Source organism: Tupaia chinensis, unplaced genomic scaffold, assembly GCF_000334495.1.
Source record: "Tupaia chinensis unplaced genomic scaffold, TupChi_1.0 Scaffold000262_1, whole genome shotgun sequence".
In the NCBI taxonomy this organism is placed as follows: Eukaryota; Metazoa; Chordata; class Mammalia; order Scandentia; family Tupaiidae; genus Tupaia; species Tupaia belangeri.
Window position 1 is genome coordinate 1,595,204 of NW_006159742.1, and position 22,404 is coordinate 1,617,607.

Below are 22,404 nucleotides of genomic sequence, written 5' to 3' on the forward strand. Positions count from 1 at the left end.
TTTTTTTTTAAAGCCTATTTAGTGAGTAAGAGAGGGATGGAGGGGGTGAGAGAGGGAGAGAGAGAGAGAAAGACAGAGAGAGAGAGGTAACATGAACAGGGTCTTCACACCATGAACCACCCCTAGCCTGAGCCTACCAGGGTCATGGGCATGCCTGCATGTCGAGTGTACAAGACTTTGGAACTTGAACCCAGGGTCTTCCCATACACTTAAGTATTGTGGAGTACTCTATCACCACTACACCACCATGGCTAGCCTCAAAATGACTTTTATAAACTATGTCTATAGTTATAGCATAGTGCAGTTAAGATGTAAGGTGTGTAGATTACTTTCTAAAAATCTGTGACATTTCTACTTGAGCATAGAAAATCATCTAAATTAGGTCATAGTAGTTTTTTTTTTTTTTATAAGAGATTTTTCCTATAGAGTGCATGCACTTGCTGGAGAGACAGAGAGAGAGAGAGAGACAAAAGGCAAGAAATCACCTCCCAAGGGAGATGGTAATCTTGTAATCCCTTCTCCTATATTCTCCTCTTGGGATTTTGGGCATGCATGCAAGTTTTAAGCGGCCAGATCCCGGACTTGAACCATGGTCGACTATGTGGGAGTTCAACAATGTAACCATTACACCAACTGCTGGTACCTATAGTATGTTTTTAATGTCTGTAACTGCCACAGACTTTTAACAATAATGCAAAATATTATAAATAAATAAATAAATAATGCAAAATATTATAAAAAAAAAAACTAATAAAATTTAGATCATTGAGTGTTAGCTGTTGAATGCTTGGAGTATCTGGAGGCCAGACTTTGTGTGACCAGCTGATAGTACAAAGTAATCATCCTGTCAGCCATTTGTGAGGTTAGACTTTAGTGAAGACTGGATGGGAGTAAAGAATCTGTATTGGAAAATGATACTTATAGAAGACAACGTAATTTAGGGTAGAAAAGCACCCTCATTTTAAAGAATCTCATAACAAAGAAAAGCATTTAATGCAAATCAAACAATATCTGCTGCGAGTTAGAACTGGGCAAATATTGTTGGTTCTAAGTTCCTGTGGAGGCATCCAGAGTTCACGGAGCATGTATGAAATGAGTGGAATTTACTTAAAACATACGTTTTATTTGCTAAATTGCATAATATTATCAGGATTGGAAGTATTATAGTATGACTCAGAGCTTTGAAATGGACAGCTGAGTGTTGCAAATAAATCTTGGGAATTCATTATTATCCAACAAAATTATTGCTCACTCGATCTGAAATAACAAATCTGTAGCCTTGACATTTAATCAGAGCATGAAACACATTTATTGAATCTCATATTAGAGATTATAACTTTGGTAGCACCCCAATTAAAGCATGGGGATTTAAAAATTCTGCTCAGGCAAAGTAAAATACAAAATGCTTGTTAAACCTGCACAGAATCTTTTTATTCAATGCTCATGTTCATTTGCCTTTTTAAAAACATGCTTATTTTGAGTTTTTAATGAATAGAAATGACTTTAATGTAAGTATACAAAGAACTTCCCAGAACTTTTGTAGGAGACAAAAGACTAAGAAGGTTGAAACTGCCCATATTCCCCTGTGACTGATCAGTCAAATGCAAACTGCTTTTAACATAATGTTGAAAGGAAGTTTCTACCTGCTGTAGGGCTGGTATTGTAGTATAAGGCAATTTTATACACCTATGTAATTTAAATTGTTAGATTAAAAATAAAAACTCTCTTTTATAGCCTCTCTAAAAATAAAGGCAAAAAGGGAAGAGGAAGGAGAAAAGGAATAAGGGAGGGAGAAAGGAAGGCAGGGATTTTCTGAATCTCTACCACCCTTCTTTTTCACATTCCAGGGAGAGAAATTCTAAGTATTGTCTATTCATGAGCATCTGCAAATCTCATTGCAGCTTAACTGTCTCTTCTCTAATTTAATAGAAACTTTGATTGTTTTCTAGGATTTACATCCAGAGTAATTGTCTTTGCATTTTAATATAGAAAGAAGTAGATTGAATAAATGCATAACATATTAGAAATGCTATTAAGCAAATGATTCTATGTGGTACTGTTGAATGAATGTTTTCCTTTACTCTTCCGAACAAAACACAAATTTCTCCAATTACTTTTAAATTGATTGTTCTCTATTGTTGCCCAAGGAAAAGTAGAAAAAGAAATCTATTTGTGTTGATTCTTTTTCTTTGGTATGATTAAATGCTATAGCTGTTAATACAATATACAGCCAGGTACTTTTCCCTTCAGGATCTGTACAGGTAGTTTTTATCCGCATTTTGGATCCATAATATTTTCAGTGTTATCTTACTGTTAATTTATAAGTCCTTTATGTCTTTTAGCAACTATACCTCACCAATCCTTACCCTATTAGATAATGTTTCCACTTCAAAACAGTGAGCCCTTCACTCAAGCCTATGGTGATAGTTCCTGAAAAGTTCCATATAGCAGTAGTTGTGATAGTAGAAGACATGTCTGTTTTTCATTTTTTTGGGTTTGTTTTTAAAGGGGGGCATTTTTCTTAGCTTTCTCAAAAGTAGTTTCTTCTAAAGAGAAGACTTCCATTATATTAAGAGCTGATAATTGAGTTCATTCAAAAGAGATGACCTGGGATCAGCAGATAGCATAATAGTCACTTTGCTGGACTCTCACGTAGTCTTCCATGGTTCAAGTACCAGATCCAGCAGCTTAAAACTCACTGTGCCATGCATGCCCAAAATTCCAGGAGGAGAATGTAGGAGAAGGGATTGCAGTGTGACCATCTCTCATTGGGTAGTGATTTCTTGTTTTCTATCTCTCTTCAGTGAGCATAAGCACCTTATCACAAAAATCTCTCTTAAAAACAAAAAAACAAACAAAACAAAACACAAGAATTGACATTCCTACTACAAAGCAGTATCTACAGAGTTTAAAAAACTGTCAAACTTGCCACTGGACAAGTCACGGTGACTTGAGTTTTTATTCTATTATCAAGGCCTTAAGTGCTCCGGCGAGTTTGCCTCTTTCCTTTTAAGTCTCATTGGAAAAGTAAATAGGTAAGGGATGAGTATTCTTCCCCTTTTATTTAGCATTTTCCACTTTATTTGCTTGTTCCTGTATGCGCTGGTGTTGACACTGTGTGTCTAAGGTCCTGCATGGCTTCCTTGTGAAGAACCCATGTTACGTGTTACTATGAGAGTAAGAATATTTTTCAGGTTCTAACTTGTATTTGCTCTTGTTTCTGGTCCGGAAAAATAAACTTGCCTTTTTAAGTGCATTAAGAATTGAACTGTAGTGTGTTTCTGGGAGTATCATGTGTGGATTTAACACATATATCAGTGTAGTTAAATTGGCTAAAAGGTCTGTCGATGGATAAAAGTAGGGATGCTGTAAAAGACAATGGCCCTATCACATTTCTGTGACCCACGCTATCTGTATCTATCTCTTTTATATTTGTATGGATTTTTTTCTTTTTATTATTTGCATGAATTGCTAGTATATATAATATAAATGCAGACAACAGAAAGAAAGCCCATTTTTAAAGCTATGAGAAAATAGACCTACTGTCAGGAAATTTGTTCTCCTAGGGTAGGAGGAACAATAAAAATGCATGCTATATTGTATTTGTGTTTTAGAAGATACTTTAAAGGTTTTTTCCCCCCCTTCTTTCCAGCAAGCTAAATAGTACATGGCAGTTGCCACAGCAACCCATTTTTGTGATTTGCAGAATAAAGGATCAAACCAGATGTAAATTGTCAGTCAATGAGTTTCCGTTGTCGTGGAAGATAGTAACATATGCAGTCTTATTTGGTCAATTTATGTATTTTTGTGGTGTTTTGTTCTCATCTACTCCTTTCAATATGTTGTCATAAATTAGTATTCCATTCCTTGGCTGCCTCTCTGAGTCTTGTACATGATGTTAGCTGGAATAACTGGATGTCAGATTCATAGAAGGCTGTTGTTGCAAAATGAAGGTTATTTGACATCTGTTTTGTAATTTTTCAGCATATTGACCCTTGGACTCTTTAGTTTATTTCATGGAGAAGATTCAAATTAATTTTTAAAGGGCACTTTAAAAGGCTTGGTGATTATTTTACTTGGAAATACATATTTGCAATCTACAGAGATAAGAGCACATTTTCGTTTCAATGAGACCTTAGCTGTGAAAACAGAAAGAGCTTCTGAATCTCTATGATCCTGCCACTGATTTCTGCATCCTGGCAAAGGGACTCACATTTTGGACCTAGCTCGCTTTTAATGTTTATTCTAGCTGCAACTCTCCTTTTCCGCCTTTCATTTTTCTTCCCTCTTGGTTTTTTTTTTTTTTTTTTTTTATCTCCTTCTCTTAATTTTCTTTCTAGTATTTCCACTATTCTGGAAGTTATGACCCTTTGGTTCTAAATATATTTAGTTTCTGGTTTCAGTAGAATGTGAGCCTGGGTATTTGTGTGCTTATTTTTAATTTGGTAAGAAAATAGTCTACAGCTACTGGGAATAGGTAAAAATGTCATCTCTTGTGGTCCCTTGGCAAGTCACCATATTTTTCATTCCTAACAAGCTTCCCTTATCCCTACATTTAAATTCTTTTCTTTAGCATTTCCTCCAACAAACAAACAAACCAAGTGAAAGGATTACTGATGAGACTTTTAAATAATTTAGTATCATTTAAAACTTGAAAGAATACTGAGGAGTTTCATAATATCCTCCTCGCTCCTTTTAAAATTGAAATCAACAGCAATAGAAGTGATGGTATTAGTTACTAAACTGACAGCATAAGGATATTCATATAAACTTGGAACACTAACAACAGAAGTGAGAACATTGCTAGAACAAAAGATGGCATTTGGAAATCTAAAGCAAATGACATAAGAAAATGTTTCACTCTCTAAAATAATATTGATCTGTGGATTATAGAACTGTACATTTCTGAGAAAATGGGACTCAGAGGGAGTGAGAGAAAAAAATTGTATGACTTTTATCTCTTTTCTACCTGGAGTTTCATCATTTCTAGTTCTGCAAAACTGGCTCAAGATGTGAAAGTAGAGGCATGTGCATGCATGCAGGATTGAAAGTAAGAAGGAATCCTTCAACAATAGAAGTCATTTCACTAGCAAATTTGGCTTTCAACAAGTTGTCTGAATCTAGGTCTAAAACCAGAAATATGATGGGAGTTATGCTGGGAAAGTAAAAATGTATTACTAGGATGTCATTTTTCAGTGTTTCTACTTTGTTCTACACTTACCCTTGAGATTTCTTAAATAGAAAATAGAAAAAAATGCTTTATCTTTCTTTCTTGCTCTCTGGACTTTCAGAATGATGGTGAGTGGAAACAGCCTATTGATTAAGGAATCAAATATGGATCTAGTTCTCCCTCTGCTGCTACTATGTTACTGTTTTTCATCTACTAAAAACAGGGTGATAATAGTGCCTACTTCAAAGAGATATTGTGAAAATTAAAGTAATACATTAGTTCTTAGTGCAGGAACAGTCTTAGTTATGTACCAGAAACAGGAAATAATCCAAAACTATTGATAGTCATTATAGTGATAATAACTAAGTAGAATTAGTTGTAACTTACATTAGTTTAGAGGTGGAGATGTGGGACTAGGAGAAGTGACAGATTAAAACAGCAACTCAAATGGCATGTGACTCTGATTTTCATAAATGGTTATAAACTTTTACTTACATTTTAGATTTTTTTTGCCCAGTTATTTACATGAATGTAAGCTTAAAATATATGTGATATTTGCCCTGTTAATTATATGGTATGTCTTAGAAGAAGTCATTGGAAACCAGGTACAACTAGGTATGGCTAGACTTAATATTTACAAACAGAAAAATTATTAAGAGTTGGTGAATGTTTAAGAATTTTAGTATTTGTGTGAGTGACAGTGTGCATGTGTTCATATATGTTTGCAGGCATTGAGATATAGAAATTCAATTAAGTACAAATTTATAAAAAATGCTAATACAGTTTTTGTGAAATGATACATTAGGACAATTGTCATTTCTTCAGAAGTAATTATGTTTTGGAGGAAAGAAAATCTTATAGAGGGACCAGCAGTTGGTGTAAAGGCTATGTTGCTGACTCCCATGTAGTTGACTACAGTTTGAGTACCAGACCCGGTGGCTTAAACTCACTCCAGGCATGTGTGTGTTTGTCCAAGATCCTGAGAGGAGAATGGAGGAGAAGGGATTGCGGCGTGGTCATTCTCCCTGGGGGTTGATTTCTCACTATGTCTTTCTGGTGAGTGCACCCGCCCTATAACAAAACCTCTTCAAAAAAAGGAAAATCTTATAGAACTTAAAATTTAATTTAAACATCTTGTATTAGTAGCACAAGAAGTGATAATGAAAGTACAAGATGTAATAAATTAGACAAGCCAGTCTATGAAAGATAAATACTGTATGTCACTGGTTAGCATATACTGAATGTCTGTCCTCTGTGGCAGAGACTGAGTGTCTCAATGGCATAGAAACAGAGAGACTTAATAGTGAATACCACAAGGTACATGGGGTAGGGAATGGGAGGTTCAGAGGAAAATGATTAATGAACATAAAAAGTGTGTAAAAAATGGAATAGGTTATGGAACAGTGTAATGCAACAGAGTAAAACATGTCACTAACAATTCAATATGTATTTCCAATATAACTATTATCAACAGTATAATGATCAATGTTGGATAAGATGAATGTGTTTATAACCTTGATTTGTTTGTTATAACACCATATGTGTGTTTTAAAAACCATACTATACCCCAAAAGATGTACAACATGATTTCTGGTTTACAAGTAATCAGTCAGTAAATAAGTAGAAAGTACAAATGAGAAATGAAAACTATTTCCATGGAGTCACTATGATAAATGGACATTCACTGGTCTTATAGAAAACCTTATTATATTACATACTATTTTGGAGAAAAATGTATAACAAAATTTGTATAAAAGCTTAAAAATAATTTACAGTGAAATTTATCATTTCAAAAATGGTAATTAGTTTGTGTGTTTTCTAACACTTAAAAAGACCCTAGCAAAGAGAACCAGGACAGAACGTTATCAGAGCCTTTTAAATCTGGGATGGAATATCTAGGAGGAATGGTAGTTTCTAACAGAACAGCACAAAGAAACTGGATCATTCTATTTCTATTTTGAATAAATATGAAACTTGCTATTTTTGTGGTTGCCATTCTTTTACTGGTGGGTTTCTATTTAATATTCTCTTTCACTTTCATTGGACTTTAAAAAAACAAAACAAAACAAAAAAAAACAAAAAAAAACTTCTGCTAAAATAATTTTAGGGCACAAATTTAAACCCCCAGACTGAAGTAATTAACATTTTGATGTTGAACAGCAGAACACATTGTTGTCAATAAAATGCCAGTCTAAAGAGGCATCTTGAAAAGTGACTAGGTGGTAGTGAATTGGGCTTCTGCCAGACTCTAGCAGTAAGAAGTTTTGTAGATAAATCTGGGCTCTCCAGAGAGAAGGGTCTCCTGAGTTTCTCTTTACATTGGAGTTTGGGAACTTTTTGTTATCATGGCATTTAAAAAGTAATAATTCGGATGCCCAGCAGGCATCCCACAAGGCTGAGTTTGAATCCCTGACCTGATACCTTGCTTTCTTACTTCCTTTCTCTCTCTCTCTCACACATACATACATACACACACACACTATCTTTCTCTGGCGAGTGCATGTGCCCTATAGAAAATTAAAGTAATACAATAATAAATAAAATTAAAACATTCTTTAAAAAACATTTTAAAATAAATGAGTAATGATTCAGTAGGAACATATGGTCCAAAAATTTTGAAAGTCTGTGATCATAGTCACTGTGCCATGAAATACTCATTGGGCAAAGATTAAATACCCTGGTTTTAGGTCCCAATTATATTTTTTAGTGGTAGGGCCCTTTTGAACAAATGACCTATCTGTATAATCTTCCCTAGTTTATGGATTCCATTGTACCACTTCTGACTACTTATATTATTCAATGACCTTTGAAAACAAATCAATGGGGAATGTAGATTCATTTATTAATTATATGGTAGGAGTTTCTGGGTGACCCTCAATTGAATTCTCTATGGAATGTGACATGGTTTACGAAAATTAGAGCTTATGAACATCTGGGAAAAAGAGATTTGTCCATTTCTAGCAGCATCCCTCCTAAAGATCAATAATCTACCACCCTATAGACATCATCTTGGAGCCAAAAAAATGACTGTGGGATTTTTGTACTTATTTATATTAAAGAGAATAGGAATAGACTATATTTACCACACTGTTACAGTATTAACTAAGGTCAGCCATTTGAATATCTCAATCAAATCCCTTAAAATCAAACCCCTAACTCAGCCATACTCTATTCTTAATCTTAATCTTCTCTTGGAAAAAATACTGCACAGTCTATTTATTACATGCATATTTTGTATAACTTCAAGCAATAGATTTTTTTATCCCAAATAAAGAATATTTACCTTAGAACAAAAATGTTAGACAACGAAAAATAAAAATATTCAAATCTTCACACACTCATTCTGAAACTTTGTGCAAAATATTACTAGGGATTCTTAGTTGTCTCTATCAGGGATTCTGCATTAAAAGTAAGCACCCAAGTGAGTTGATGTTGATCATCACAAATACAGACATTTGGCTTTATTTATGGTGTCATACATTTTTTACCAATATGCTGAGATTCTGTTAATAGATTATGGATATATCCATCGTCACTGATTAAATGAACATAATGTGGGGCCAGCAGGTAGTATAGTGATTAAGGCACTGAACTCCCATATGGCCAAATGCAGTTTGAGTCCCAGATCCAGAGCTTTGAGACTCATGCTGGGTACATGTGTGTATATGCCCAAAATCCTGAGAGAGAAGGGAAGAGGAGAAGGGATTGTAGCCTGGTCATCCACCATGGGGGTGGGAGGGGTGATTTCTCATTTTCCATTTTTCTCTGTGTTTCTGGTGAGTGCACAAACTCTATAGCATAAACCTCTCTTAAAAAAAAAAAAAAGAATCCGTAGTGCAATCTGATTAAATGAATGATTAGTATGAAACTATCAGAGTATGTTTCAATGATTCATAGAAGTCTGTATCAAGTGAAATACAGAACAGCATATTCCTGTATAATAAACATGATTATGTGAAAAGGAAAACCCCATATGTAAGTGGCATTAAGAACTTAGTATACTATTACTTTTGGTGTGGTGTGGGATTGGGTAGAGGGAATATGTGTTCAAGGTAGAGAAGTTACCGGGCTAAATAAGGAAGCATTCTTCACAGGGTGGAATTAAACTTGTAAATGTTCATCATTTTTCCTAAATGCACGACCTCTAGAAAAATAGTAAAGTGTTTTCAAATACTTCCCATTTTGGTGAGCAACATTCAGGGCTAGAAGGATAAGTTCAAAACATTGTTCTATTTGTTCAACTTGCAAGTTGTTTATGGTCAAGAAAACTTTCCTTATTTCATTATCGATTTCTATTCTCTAAGAAATGATAAAGATCTTAGATGTTATAAGTTCTTCCAGAAGTCTACCATGATCATTTTTTATACACATTACACTTATGAAATTACACAGATTGAGAGAATATTTAAGTACAAAATCTGTAAGTTAATACTTTAGAATAGTTGGATTATATTAAGTATTATTGCTAATTAAGTGTTGATTATACTATTCATGAAATAAGATTATACTAATCAGATGGCAACATGTGGTAAGACTGTAAAGTTTGACCAATTACTATATAAACATTCTGATCTTTACTTAGCATAAAACTATAGAAAGAGCCTGTTGCTGGAAGCTTCTCCATAAAATGCCAATGTTTCTTTTTTTTTTGGAGAGGTTTTTGCTATAGGGCGCGTGCACTCGCCATAAAGACAGAGAGAGTCACAGAGCTAGAAAGCAAGAAATCACCCCCCAGTAGGGATGGCCACGCCGCAATCCCTTCTCCTCCATCCTCCTCTTGGGATCTTGGGCAAGCATGCACATGCGCCCATGCAAGTTTAAGCCGCCGGGTCTGGGACTTGAACCGCGGTCGACTACATGGGAGTCCAGTGACACAGCCATTACAATAACTGCTGGTCTTGTCAATGTTTCTTAATGGAGAAATTTTTATGCTTATTCTAAGAAATATGTCTTTAGGAGGGACAGTAGCATTCTACTTAATAGAATGGGCCTTGGAGTCAAACATACAGGGTTTGCACTAGGATTTTGCTTTTGATTGAAGTTGGAAAAATATTTCCCCATTCTAAGCCTCGGTTTCCATGTGAAGCTATAAACTTCAGTAAGATGGATGTATGAAATGGTGAGCCAGGGGACAGACTGTGATGCATGTTAAAACCACAGTGGCCAGCCAGGTTTGCTCTCTTCTTTAGCACTTCCCTCCTCCTTGCTGTATATACAGTGAAGCAGTAGCAGGAAAAAAACAAAACAAAACAAAACAAAACAAAAAAAACAAACCCGAAAGTGGAATTCTAAACTGTACATGTCCTTTATTTTCTATATGTTCCAAGTTAGGTTATTCATAATGCATATGTATTTTAATCTTCCATCCCTCAAAATGAGTTTCATTGTTCAGGTAATTGCTTATTTTTTAAAACTCTTCATTTCAAAAAGAAACGTATATATAGATGTGAGCTCTCTAAACCTCAGTCTTAATCACTGGATGATTTCTCTAACATTTGTGCCTTAATTTCACATTTAACTTTTTCTATGTGGGACAGTCAAGCTGAAGGACTCCCCTGATAGACTTTTGAGGAGGTAGGTCACTTACTAAGAAACGCTGAAGTTTTACAAATAGCTTGTACAGAACACTTTCACTGAAGTTATAGGTTTGGCTCAGCATACTCAGTTTGAAAACCAAATTACAGCTTTTGTCAATTAATTTTGCAGAGCTAGAAACTTGTTAGTACCGAGGCAGATGGATGAATTGCATTGAAAATGGATGATCATACTAGCAGTGAAAGAGTATTCAGACAGCTTTCATCTTCATTGTACAAAAGCTAATGCATAAGGGAATAAAAGGGTCCACAAATTGAAATTGAATCTATGGAAGGATTGTTATAAATAATGAAATTTGAGACCTGTGAGCAAAGCTTTGCATTTTTCTTTTGTGCTGTTTATTGCACTGCCTGACCTCAGATAAACAAGCATGTTGAATTCTACCTGATGGGAGGTTGAGAAAGAAGACCCTAAGCTGCCAGTTCATAGGTCTAGCTGTGAACCGAACTGCAAAATCATTTTAATCAAATGGATAGTGATGCTCAAATATAAATAAGTAAATCATCACTCTTTTGTCAGAAACAAACAAGCACAAAGTGCGAATGAATCCTGTGAAGAGATAATACTGTAGTGTGAGCAGAATGCGTGGTAAGCAATTATAAATGAAGTTACTGTATTTGGGTAGGGAATCTGCTTGCTGGAAGGCAGTATAGACTAGCTATATTTAGGCAGTACCAACAAGAGGCAGTGTTGCCTCACGCACAAAGGCATGTTCTTTACAACCAAACTCACCTAGGTTCCTTTTCCTCTTTTGCCTTTAATTAGTTGTGGCAAGTCACTTTACTTTTCTCTAAGCCTTTTTTTACCCCCTTATTTGTAAAATAGGATTAATAACGCATGTGGTTATTATGAGGATCAAGAAACTGCATGTTAAATACTTAGCATGATGTCTGGCACAGAATATGCATGTATGTAACAAATGACAACTGTTCACATTCTCTTTCCTTTGCCAGCAAAGGATTATCTAAGAGAACTGCTGTGATTGGAAGTTTTAAAGTCTCTGCTTATATTAATTTATTGTAACATGCACCTTAATTTTTAATTTCTTTGGCTACTTTGTCCAACAGTAGCATATCATGATATAATTTATAGCATAAATGAAAAATGATGCTTTGATATTTACGTGGAATTTGCTTGCTCATTAAAAAATAGAGTACTGATTAAGGAAATGGTAGTTTGGCAAATGCCTCACTGATTTTAAAAACTTAGCTGAGCATCATTTTATGATACTTTTTGAGCAGCTTTAATGTTTGTGTAAAAAGTATATGGGTGATAAACTACAGTAAGAGGAACAAACATAAATTATGTGTTAGTGAATCAGTTCAGCTATTCACACAGATCAACTTGTTGGATGAAAACAGTTTAAGCTTATATCTTCTAATGGCATTTTACATCTCTTTCATTCAAGACTTACTATTACAAGAACGTCCATGGTTTATATGTGCTTAGAATGTATTTCTTTTCCATGCACGGTGGTTCTGTTGTTTAACTTTCTTCACTCTATTGGATATTCTCTTCAGGAATACAATATTGTCACTTAGACTCAGTTCTCTTTCACCCTACTCTGTAATTTTGTTCCCAGTGCCCTAGACACCTAGAGTGTAAGACCATTAATCCTTTAGTCTTCGTAGAAATTGAAATGTCATTGGGGCCAACAGTTAGAGTAATGGCTATGTCTCTGGACTCCCATGTAGTTGACCACAGTTCGAGGCCCAGACCTGGTGGCTTAAACTCACGCCTGGCGCATGTGTGTGTGCGCCCAAGATCCTGAGAGGAGAAAAGAGGAGAAGGGATTGTGGCATGGCCTTCCCCCCTGCAGAGTGATTTCTCGTTTTCTGTCTCTCTGTCTCTATCTTTCTGGCAAGTGCATGCGCCCTATAGCAAAAAAAAAAAAAAAAAAAAAAAAAAAGAAACCCCCCCAAAAAAAAAAAAAAAAAAAAAAAAAAAGAAAAGCCTCTCCAATAAAAGAAAAAAAAAAAGAATTGAAATGTCATTGTCCAGATGTATATTGAAATTATTCCTTGCAACTATTAAAATTTCAATGAAGGCCATTGTGGTCCCATGTGTTCTACAGATGTTGAGTACTGTTTGTTGAACATACTCAATATTTAGTGTTTGAGTGACTGAGTTTTGATAAAAATGAAATTAAACACAGAGCTCATAACACTATAATGACACCATAATATTTCTTAGGTGTGTGAATATAATGATGAGGAAACTATTATACTGACATGAAGGCCAATGTGAATTGTATCTGAGAATACAAGTCTGTTTTTAACTAATTTTTTTTTAAGTTTTTAAATGTTTTTCCTTAACAAAGGTAAATTGCATATTAGTTGACAATGTGATTTAAATGCCATGACCTTTTGGCAGAATGGGACTGTAAGATATTATTAAAAAATGTTACTGCAGGGGGTTCATCTGAAAGGTTTACCTTTATTTTTTTTAGTCATTTGCTTGAGTAATTTTAGAATTTTTTCTGATAATTTCTAACTTTTATAATTTCTTAAAAAAAAAAAAAACAGTTATCTCTACTAGGACAAAAATGAGGCCTCTTAAATATTTTCTGTAGTCAGGATATCCAAAATTATTCATGTCATTCATGAGTGTTGTGAGTCCTGAGCCTTTCTGAAGGCCATTGCTTAGGCCATGACATGTTAATGGACTTAGTCCCAGAGGAATATATTCTCCCATTTCTGGAGTCCTTTGTACAAATGGGAAAACACTGTTTCCACTCATTCTACAGGGACTTAGATCCCAGGGGTTCTAGTCCTCTGGAAATAGAAAATGTTGGCCTGTTGATATTAAGTCTTTAATTGATTCAGTGAGTCTTTTTGGTGCAGACATACAAAAAATAAATAAAGACAATAAATAGTGATCATTACTTGCCTTCCCAGAACAGAATAGCTCACTATTTGTGGAATCTGTCACCTTGTAAAAGTAAAGCTTAGTATGAAAAACTTTAGGATGTGCTATCTTAGGGGGTTTTAATTATTTCAAAAACTATATTACTTATGAAAGTAAAAATCTCCCCAAGAAAGGACTCTCAGAATAATGTAAACAAATTCACTGGCATTTTGACTTTACTGCTTTACACATTTAGTTGTTTACTTTACAAATTTGCTAGTATTTTTGACTTGTTTGCTGTGTCACTTTCTCTCCAAGATATGGAGATAACCTGATAACCAGGAAGGAGAAGCCAGGAAGTTGCTCTTATGTTCATACTTTTTCCATTAGTTGTTCTTTAAGTGACTTTGAGGATTTTGTTCACAATTTTTCAGCAACCTGAAAAATCCCTGAGTAATTTATTCATCCCATTTTATTCAGTTTTAAGACCTTTGCCAAGTATCTGTTTATCAAAGTGCTAATGCTGTCAGACAAACATATGGATGAGTAGGTAGGACAACATGCAATCTTTTTCTCCAAGAATAGATGTTGGTTGTATTTTTCTTATTTAACTTGGGTATAGCATTAGCTGTGATTTAAATGAAGAGATACTGATTTTAATCTGCAAAAATGTATCCAAATATAGTGTGGTGCAAATAATGTAGAACTTGGAAGGGTAAGGTCTTGAGTGGGAGTTCAGGAATAAGGGAACGGATCTTTAGTGATTACTTCCAAAATGCCAGGATTTATGATCATTGCTGTACTGTCCTGTCTCCCACTCTGGGGAGTCAAAAGACTCTACTTCCTCCACATGTTAGCAAGTTTCTAACCTCACAGATCCTCACTCTTCCTATCTTAAAAATGATCATCAGCATCAGACCTGCTCCCTCACCAGGTTGTTGTGAGGAGAAAATGTTGCTGTAGAAAAAGTGTTTGATTCTGAGAATATGCTCATTGTTTTCCAATGAGATAAATAAATAAGTCATGTATCCTGAGGAGGGACACTGTATATACTGAGACACCTGTATATACTGAGTACCTTAAAATATTTACAATGAAACCAAGTAAAAAAGAATTTGGAGAGTGTCTTCAGAATTCTTGGAAAAAATGTGAAACTTAAAGTGAATGATCCCTAGCTGGATCTCTCTCTATAGGTGAGGGCTAAACTAAGTTTTATGACTCACTCAATACAGTATATAGTGAACTATATCCAAAAGATCAATTATTGATTTGAAATATTGGGGCATTATATATTTAACAAATTGCTGCTTCTTCTCCTATTATTGAATGTTGACTTTTGCTTTTAGAGTATTCGATTATATGGAGAAACATTCTCTAAAGATTTTTTTTTTTTCACCAATCAATGAGTTTTGGAAAAAATATGCTGGAGGGAGTACTTTAGGGGTTCTACCCTAGAACTGGCCAGTAAATACCTGGCCAGTAAATACCAGTGTGTGTATGTGTGTGTGTGTGTGTGTGTGTGTGTGTATAAAACATTATAAAGATATTAAACCCTTTGGACCTCAGTTTCTTCCTATGAAATGAGCATATTTGACCAACACCTAAAGGTCTCTTCAAAAATTCTATGCCATGAAAGCATTTCTCCCTTCTTTATTTCCCTATGGTGAAGTTACATTATGTGTTTTAATTAATAGCACCTTAAAAAAAATAGCCCTCCCTTTTCATGACCTAAACATGAATTAACATAACAAGCAGGCATATAGAAACTTGACAATTATGCAAATATAGTAGATGGCCTGGTGGGCACTGTACTTCTTCACAAAGATTTAGGTAGGCATTAAGTTGTCTCTGCTAATCCTATATTTAATGACCTTTAAATTGCATCTGCTGGGATCTTCTTCCATCCTTCACATCAAATTAAAGAAAACATTTTGACTTCTCCCTGTTATTCTTCCCATAATCTGGTACCACCTCCTTTTCTTTATGTTACAATTTGCTTTTCTTGACATGGGACTGAAGGAACGATGCTATCATGTTCCATGTTCCATTCGTGTCTAGTGAGGAATCTCACTCGCTTTCTCAGAAGGGGAGGGGAGAAATTCACTGAGCTCTGCCCAGGATGTCTGTTCAGTTGTTTCACAGTGAAGCTTCCCTAAGTATTCCTTGCATAGCCAATATCAGAGAGCTTTATCTTTGACAGCACTGACAAGATGTACTGATGTACACTGGTGTTTATCTGCTTTGTGTTCCAAAGAGTAATACATAAGTAGCTAAACCTCAGAGCTACGTCTGCATGAAACATTTTAGTGGGCTGCAGACTTGGCCAGTGTTTCTCCAGATTGCCTGGTGCCATATTCTTTCGAATTGTTCTTTGGGGTCATCCCTACTGAGGCTAGAAGGAGAAGTAGGGACTCTTTTTAAAATCCTACCTTCCTTGTAATAGTCTCCTTCAGAGTCATCAACAGATATCCCAACTCTGACCATCTTCAGGGGCTGCTTAATTAGCAGTGACATTTAAATCAGGGATTTTTAAAAACTCAGTTGCAAACCTCTGATCAATTTTATTTGTTGGTCATAAAAACTGTATTGCCATATTATGTAGGAATTTTACACCTGAAAATAAAACTCAGAGTGAGGGAAAAAAGTGAAACATCAAACCCACTTTGTAGCAAAAGCAGTAGATGTAAAAAGAAGAACAAAGAAATGGTGAAATACAGTTCGTGAATCATAAATTGGTCACCTTTTACATAGGTCCCAAAATTACTGGCCTAGCAAGCTGGTAGCACTGATTATTAAGCCATTAATAATGACAAAAACCATTAAAAAAAAAAAAAAAACACCCACACATCAACATTCCAACTCAGCATGTTTCTTATGACAAAGAACCCTGAAAACATGGTCCTTTGAAGCTTGTTCTGCCAGAAAGTGTTATTTCTGGTGCAGTTACATGATTGGGGGAGACTGTGGTTGGTCTTCCAGGCATGCTCATATGTCCAGCATCTGGCATTGGTAGATGGTGATCAAATCACCAGACTCACACACTAAGTGACAACACTGGGGACCTGGAGAAACTATATTTCTCAGACTCAAGGGAGTATGTTACTGATACCTGTAATCCCCAAAATATGCATGTGAGCTTCACTAAGGTTAGAAAATGAATCCACTGTTCTTAGGTGTCATTGATTGCCATTTTTAAATAGTCTGTCTAAGATTTGAGAATATGTGTGTTTGGTAGGAAAAGTTTCCCTGGGAAAGGTCTAAGAAAAACTTAAATCGATACTGCAATGCTACGTTTTATAGGAGTTCCAAATCAGGAGTTGGAATATCTACTTCAAGCCTTTCCTCTTGGTTAGGAACTTCAGAGGAACCTCAAAATATCCAACCTTGTTTGTTTTGAAAGCAGTACTTCTAATGAATAGCAGAAAGGCAAATAAAATACCTTTTACTCTTTGTAATAAATCGTTTTGTTTTTTCTATAGATTGCATGTGGCATTTGAGGCACAGCGAGCAAGGTTGCCAATATTGCAAGCTAATGCTTCAGCACCTTTCATTTTTCACCCAGAGCAGGAGCCCTCTTCTTCAACTTGTTCATTTTACAGAGGGAAAATCGAAGCCACTGGCAAATTGTCAGAGCTGCTTTATTGTCATCATTTACAAAGGTTGCTGGAATTAATTGACTTCTTACATTACATATTGTAAACTGACTCATTTTTTGACACATTTATGGGGAAGTGGCAGGATCTAAGTGGCTGGTTATTGTCTTTGGTTTCAGCTTATATCATAAACTAGGAAACCAATAATAACTCTAAAATCACAGCTGCGGAAAAAAATAACATGTAGTTTTAAAGAATCAGACTCCATTAACTACTCAGTTAGTTGAACTAGGGGAAGGGAGGAGAGAGCCTCAGAAGATGAAATGTAAATACTAGGTTTGTTTTAATGTCTTTACAGGACCCATTAAAGGGTGAATGTTTCCGTGAACCTCCTCAATTGATGTCTGTTTGAAAGCGTATACTAACTAAGGGCATCTTTTTTACAAGATTGGAAGTAAAAATTAACCCATACTGCGTTCCATGAATCATTGCTACATGGATGCCCATAGAGTTTACTGAGAGTAATTCAGTCTCAAAGACATTGCTGCTAAAACTAAATATGAGAAATAATGGAACATGAGTAATATTTATCATACCACGACACTTTTCTAAGTAGATATTTTTCATCTGAATTCATCCTTTTGCGTTTTTCACATTATCCCCTTTTTACTCAGTTAGGAAGGTTCCAATCATATTCATAGCTTTCTTTCACTAAAATTAGAGGAATGGAAACAAGGACATATTGTTAAAAATGAATAAATTAGAGTCAAATTAAGCCATCTAGCCCAATAACAGCAAAGGGAATATAGCAGTTGGATTGAACAAACAATCTTCTTAAATAGAAAATGTACTTTAAAGCTATCCTGCTGTGTTCCTGTTAATTACCAGAGAAGATTAGAACTCTTCTGGTTCATGGGATCCTTTTACCTAGTGTGTGGCAGTTCCAGCTGCATTAGCGATCAGACATTTGCACTGTCCCTTCAGACCAGCGAGGGGATGTTATTAAAGGAAAGTCATTTACCCCAATACGTAAGATGTAGCCTGGCAGAAATTCAATAACTGTTTGTGATATGCTCATTCCACTACTCTGCTTTGTGGTTTTAGCTCTTGACAAACAGCAGCATTTTCCTGAATTTCCATCCACTGGGTGAAAAGAAACAAAAATACTCCATTCGGGGGTTTAGTTTCAAACCTGGAATGTTGTGTAATTTGCCTTTCATCACAATGATGTAAAGAAAAAAGAAAATTGCCCCCTCACTCGAGTCTCTCTTCCTCTCCTCTCCTATCTTCTATCCTCTCCTTCCCCCCTTCTTCTTATCTTTTCTCCCCCTCTGTCCCCTTCTCTTCTCTCCCTCCTCTTTCTCCTCCCCTCCACACTGCTTTTTCTCTCCCACTCACATCCTCTGATGGGCATTCAGGCTAGTAAAATGCATATTGGCAAATTCCACAAACAGCCAGGCACACACAGAGCCAGAGGGGTTTTGCAATGTGGGTTTCTTTACGAAAGTAAAATGTAAAGAAAAAATGCTCTTAGAATTCAGACAAGAAAGGAGATTTTAGCTATACAAACATGAGCATCAGTGAAACAAGACATAGAGCACATTTAAATAGACATGCATATTTTAAACTTACCTTGCGAAAGCAGTCTCAGTGCTAGAACACGCCAGTGTTCCTGCGTGCTGAATTCTTCAGTTCCTTGATTGAGATAATCACATGGTTGTGTTTTTGCCTGGGCGTAAATAGATGCATATGTATGTGTGCAATAAAGTAGACACGAATATTTACTATAGATATGCACACATGTAACTGATCTCGTCTCCGGACTCTAAAACATAAAGGAAGGCAGAAGGCTGCAGCTAGGATTCCTTCTTTTTCAAGGAACTCTTTCTCTCAGCCGGCAGGCTGACTCTCAAGCCAGTGTAGAGAGATCCTGCAAGCTGGCTTTATTTCTTCCTGTTTCCATGGTGGTTAGTGGTGCATCGTTCACCCGATCAGTTGTCACACTGACATGGTGCTGCCTGCTCAGCGGTCATTAATAACTGAACACCCTCCACTCCCCAGAGAGGAGCCAATCGCTTCAGACTGCCAAGATGTAGCACTCGCAGCTGCTCCAGTCTGGTTGGCTGAAACAACCTGTCTGTTCTACGACACTGCTGCTTAGGATACAAATAAATGGAACAGGCTTGCAGATTGTCCTAGGTATCATTTTCTCTCTCTTTTTCCTGTCTTTTTTTTTCTTCAGGGAAATGTTGGGAATTTTGGACAAGTTTTCCCATTTTTAGGTTATCGGTCATTCAGAGAAACTGTTTTCACTTTCCAGCTATCCAGAGCACACTGCTTATAAGCATTTCCCAAATACTCAAAGCACCTGGTAGAGCCTCAGACTCCCTCTCTGTGAAGTTCAGAAATGGCTGTATATGTAAGAAAGCTTCCAACTGTTTTGAGTGGCATTTAGTTCTTTATAGATCCTGCTTAATTTAGCATAGGTGTTTGTTGCTCAATAACCTTTTCTTCTCTCTCTCTCTTTCTTAAGTAATGACATTTTAAAAAAAAATCTGGATTGATGAGCTTTTTAAAATAAAGAATGTATTTGTTTCTCTATAATTCACAACATTGGCATTTGGAGCGGATCATTTCTACAAATACGTATTCCGGCTATTTTTACTCACTTTTCTTTATGCGGTGCAGTAAATGTGCCAGCCTTATATGAGTGAGCACGTGTGTAAGGTATTTGTGTGCATATTCAGTGTACGTATGTATGTTTAGAAAGCATGTTTTCCTACTATGGGGAAATATTTTAACTCTAGTAAATTTAATTCTCAGAAAAGTGATTCCTCCTTTTTCTTAGGCCTATTAACTCTGAATGAATATTTACCAAGAAAATGTACTATGTAAGCCATAAAATTAAAGCACTTACTGAATTACCAGAAATTTGGAAAATACAGAAAAGCATAGCAGTGTATGTTTCTCAAAGACTATCTGTAAAAAATAAACAACAGTTTTAAAAATGTACTTTTTTTTCAACCTTAACTAGTATATTAGAGAACCATCTTGTTGAGAAGAATGGAACATAAGGATTAATTTATCAACAGGTCTAATGCAGGCTAGATACATGATTCTAGCCCTAGTTTTGAGAGACTACCCTCTAGTGGAATAAAAAGAAATGACAATTATTAGATTTACTTGGGGAAAAAAAAGAAAAAGCTTCACATCTAATTGTTTCTTAAAGTGTTTATCAAAATGACATAGGCCTATAGTTTGCATTTATCATTAACTATACTCACCTGGGACATTAAAAAATACTGTTGTCTGTAACTACTAAATATTTGAGTAGTTTTTTGTAAAATTTCCAAATTCTATATTATTTTTCTATAAAAACTTATTCAAATGGTTCATAACCTTTTGAATAAAGACAGGTTCAAGACAAAGGTAGCTTCTCATTTAAACTAATAATACTTATTTTGTAATACTGTTGTAAGATTTTAGTCTTTCACTTATCCTCTTTTTTCTTCCTTTTGTTCTATACACTCTACTGTTTCTTCAGAAAGTACAAAGTCAGTTCTGTAGATGTTAGGTCTAATGAATGCGTATTGGAGATTTTGTGTTGGAGTGTATCTTCATATAACTTAATGTGCTTATGATTATGGTAGTAATTATCCTTCTTCTAGTTTTATTCTCTCAGTTCTAATTTCTTAAATATTTCAAATTATTTCAATACTCGAAGGATTTATTTCCACAATGTCAAAGAATTATATTGTTGCTGTTGTTGTTCTTGTTTGAAAAACGAATTTTAGTTTTATACTAAGGTTTCTTAATCATTTTATTTTGGTTGATTGGTACTGACCATGTAATTGACAAATCCAATAATCAAATGACTTATAATGCACCCCCATAATGCAGGCACGTTGTAGTAATGAAACATATCCTTGGTTAAATTACTGCCTGGGTTTGAGTCTTTGCCTTACAACAGGTAAGGTTTTTAGATGAAACAAACATGTTTAATATTTTAAACTTCCTTTCAAAAATGAAAGGAAACAACTTTAAACTTTAACTTAGTTAAATTTTAGGATTATTTTAAATGTTACTTCACATTATTTCCTAGGAAGTTGTTTTAACTAGATGATCAGATTTCTTGGAAAATGAAGGATGAGATTATTCTTCCTACAATCGTACTTTTAATGTAGGTACAGGAGACATTAAAAAAATTTCATACTTTTTATTAATTTAATATCATGACCATTAGAAATAGAATGTCCATGAGGGAGAGACAGTAACTCTGAAATGAGATGAGAAGGATGACAGTTTTGTTCTTTGGCCTTAGTTTTCACTTTTCTGCAAGAGCATCAGCAGCTTAGTAGAATCTTTGCCTCTTCTCAGGGAGGTACTTGTTTACTGGAAATGTAAAAAGTGACTCTGATAAAAGATACTTGAATAAATTATGTAATTATACATCTATATAATAAAATAACTTATGTAGACATTCAGGTACCATGGGGTAAGGATTTTAGGATTAGAATAATTGTGAGTGATCATCAGATGAGAATGATGGAGTCTCAGAACCCCTATGTCTAGAAAGTAAAAAGAATTTTTTTTTCTTTTTTTTTGGAGAGGTTTTTGCTATAGGGCCTGTGCACTCGCCACAAAGACAGAGACAGACAGAGAGACAGAAAGCAAGAAATCACCCCCCGGGGGGGGGATGGCCACGCCTCAATCCCTTCTCCTTCATTCTCCTCTCGAGATCTTGGCAGGCACGCACATGCACCTGGCGTGAGTTTAAGCCACTGGCTCTGAGACTCGAACCACAGTTGACTACATAGGAGTCCAGCGACATAGTCATTACACTAACTGCTCGTCCCAAGACTTTTTTTTTTCATTTATTTATTTATTTTTACATTTTTCCACATTTACTTTACATATCAAAAACTTTTTGCTCATACTCCATAGTTCACAGTTCATAAACAACTTTCAAATTTTCAGAATACTGAACTTTAAAGATAAATAAAGATAAAATATTTCTTATAATCTTGTATAATTTTGTTTGTGATTCTGTAACAACAGAGACAGTATGGTTTTAAATATTTTTGGGAAAATATTTACAAGTCAACTACTCAAATTTTAGAAAAGCAAATGCCCAGCAATCGAGTCACCCATAAATCTTCTCAATTCAGCCCTGCCTACCAAGTATTCTGTGATATATAG

The 22,404-nt window shown here is 35.3% G+C and overlaps 2 protein-coding genes across 2 annotated transcripts in view; one reads left to right on the forward strand and one right to left on the reverse strand.

Annotated features, from left to right (window-relative positions):
- Positions 1–19,225, reverse strand: part of LRRN3 (leucine rich repeat neuronal 3) — a 42,423-nt gene extending 23,198 nt beyond the window's left edge. Inside the window, exon 1 of the mRNA XM_006149435.2 lies at positions 18,838–19,225. The gene's annotated coding sequence lies outside the window, so the exon portion shown is untranslated. The remainder of the gene's footprint in view (positions 1–18,837) is intronic.
- The window catches only part of LOC102485309 (mitochondrial inner membrane protease subunit 2), a 1,014,188-nt gene that overhangs the window by 514,178 nt on the left and 477,606 nt on the right, over positions 1–22,404 (forward strand). The window lies entirely within an intron of this gene.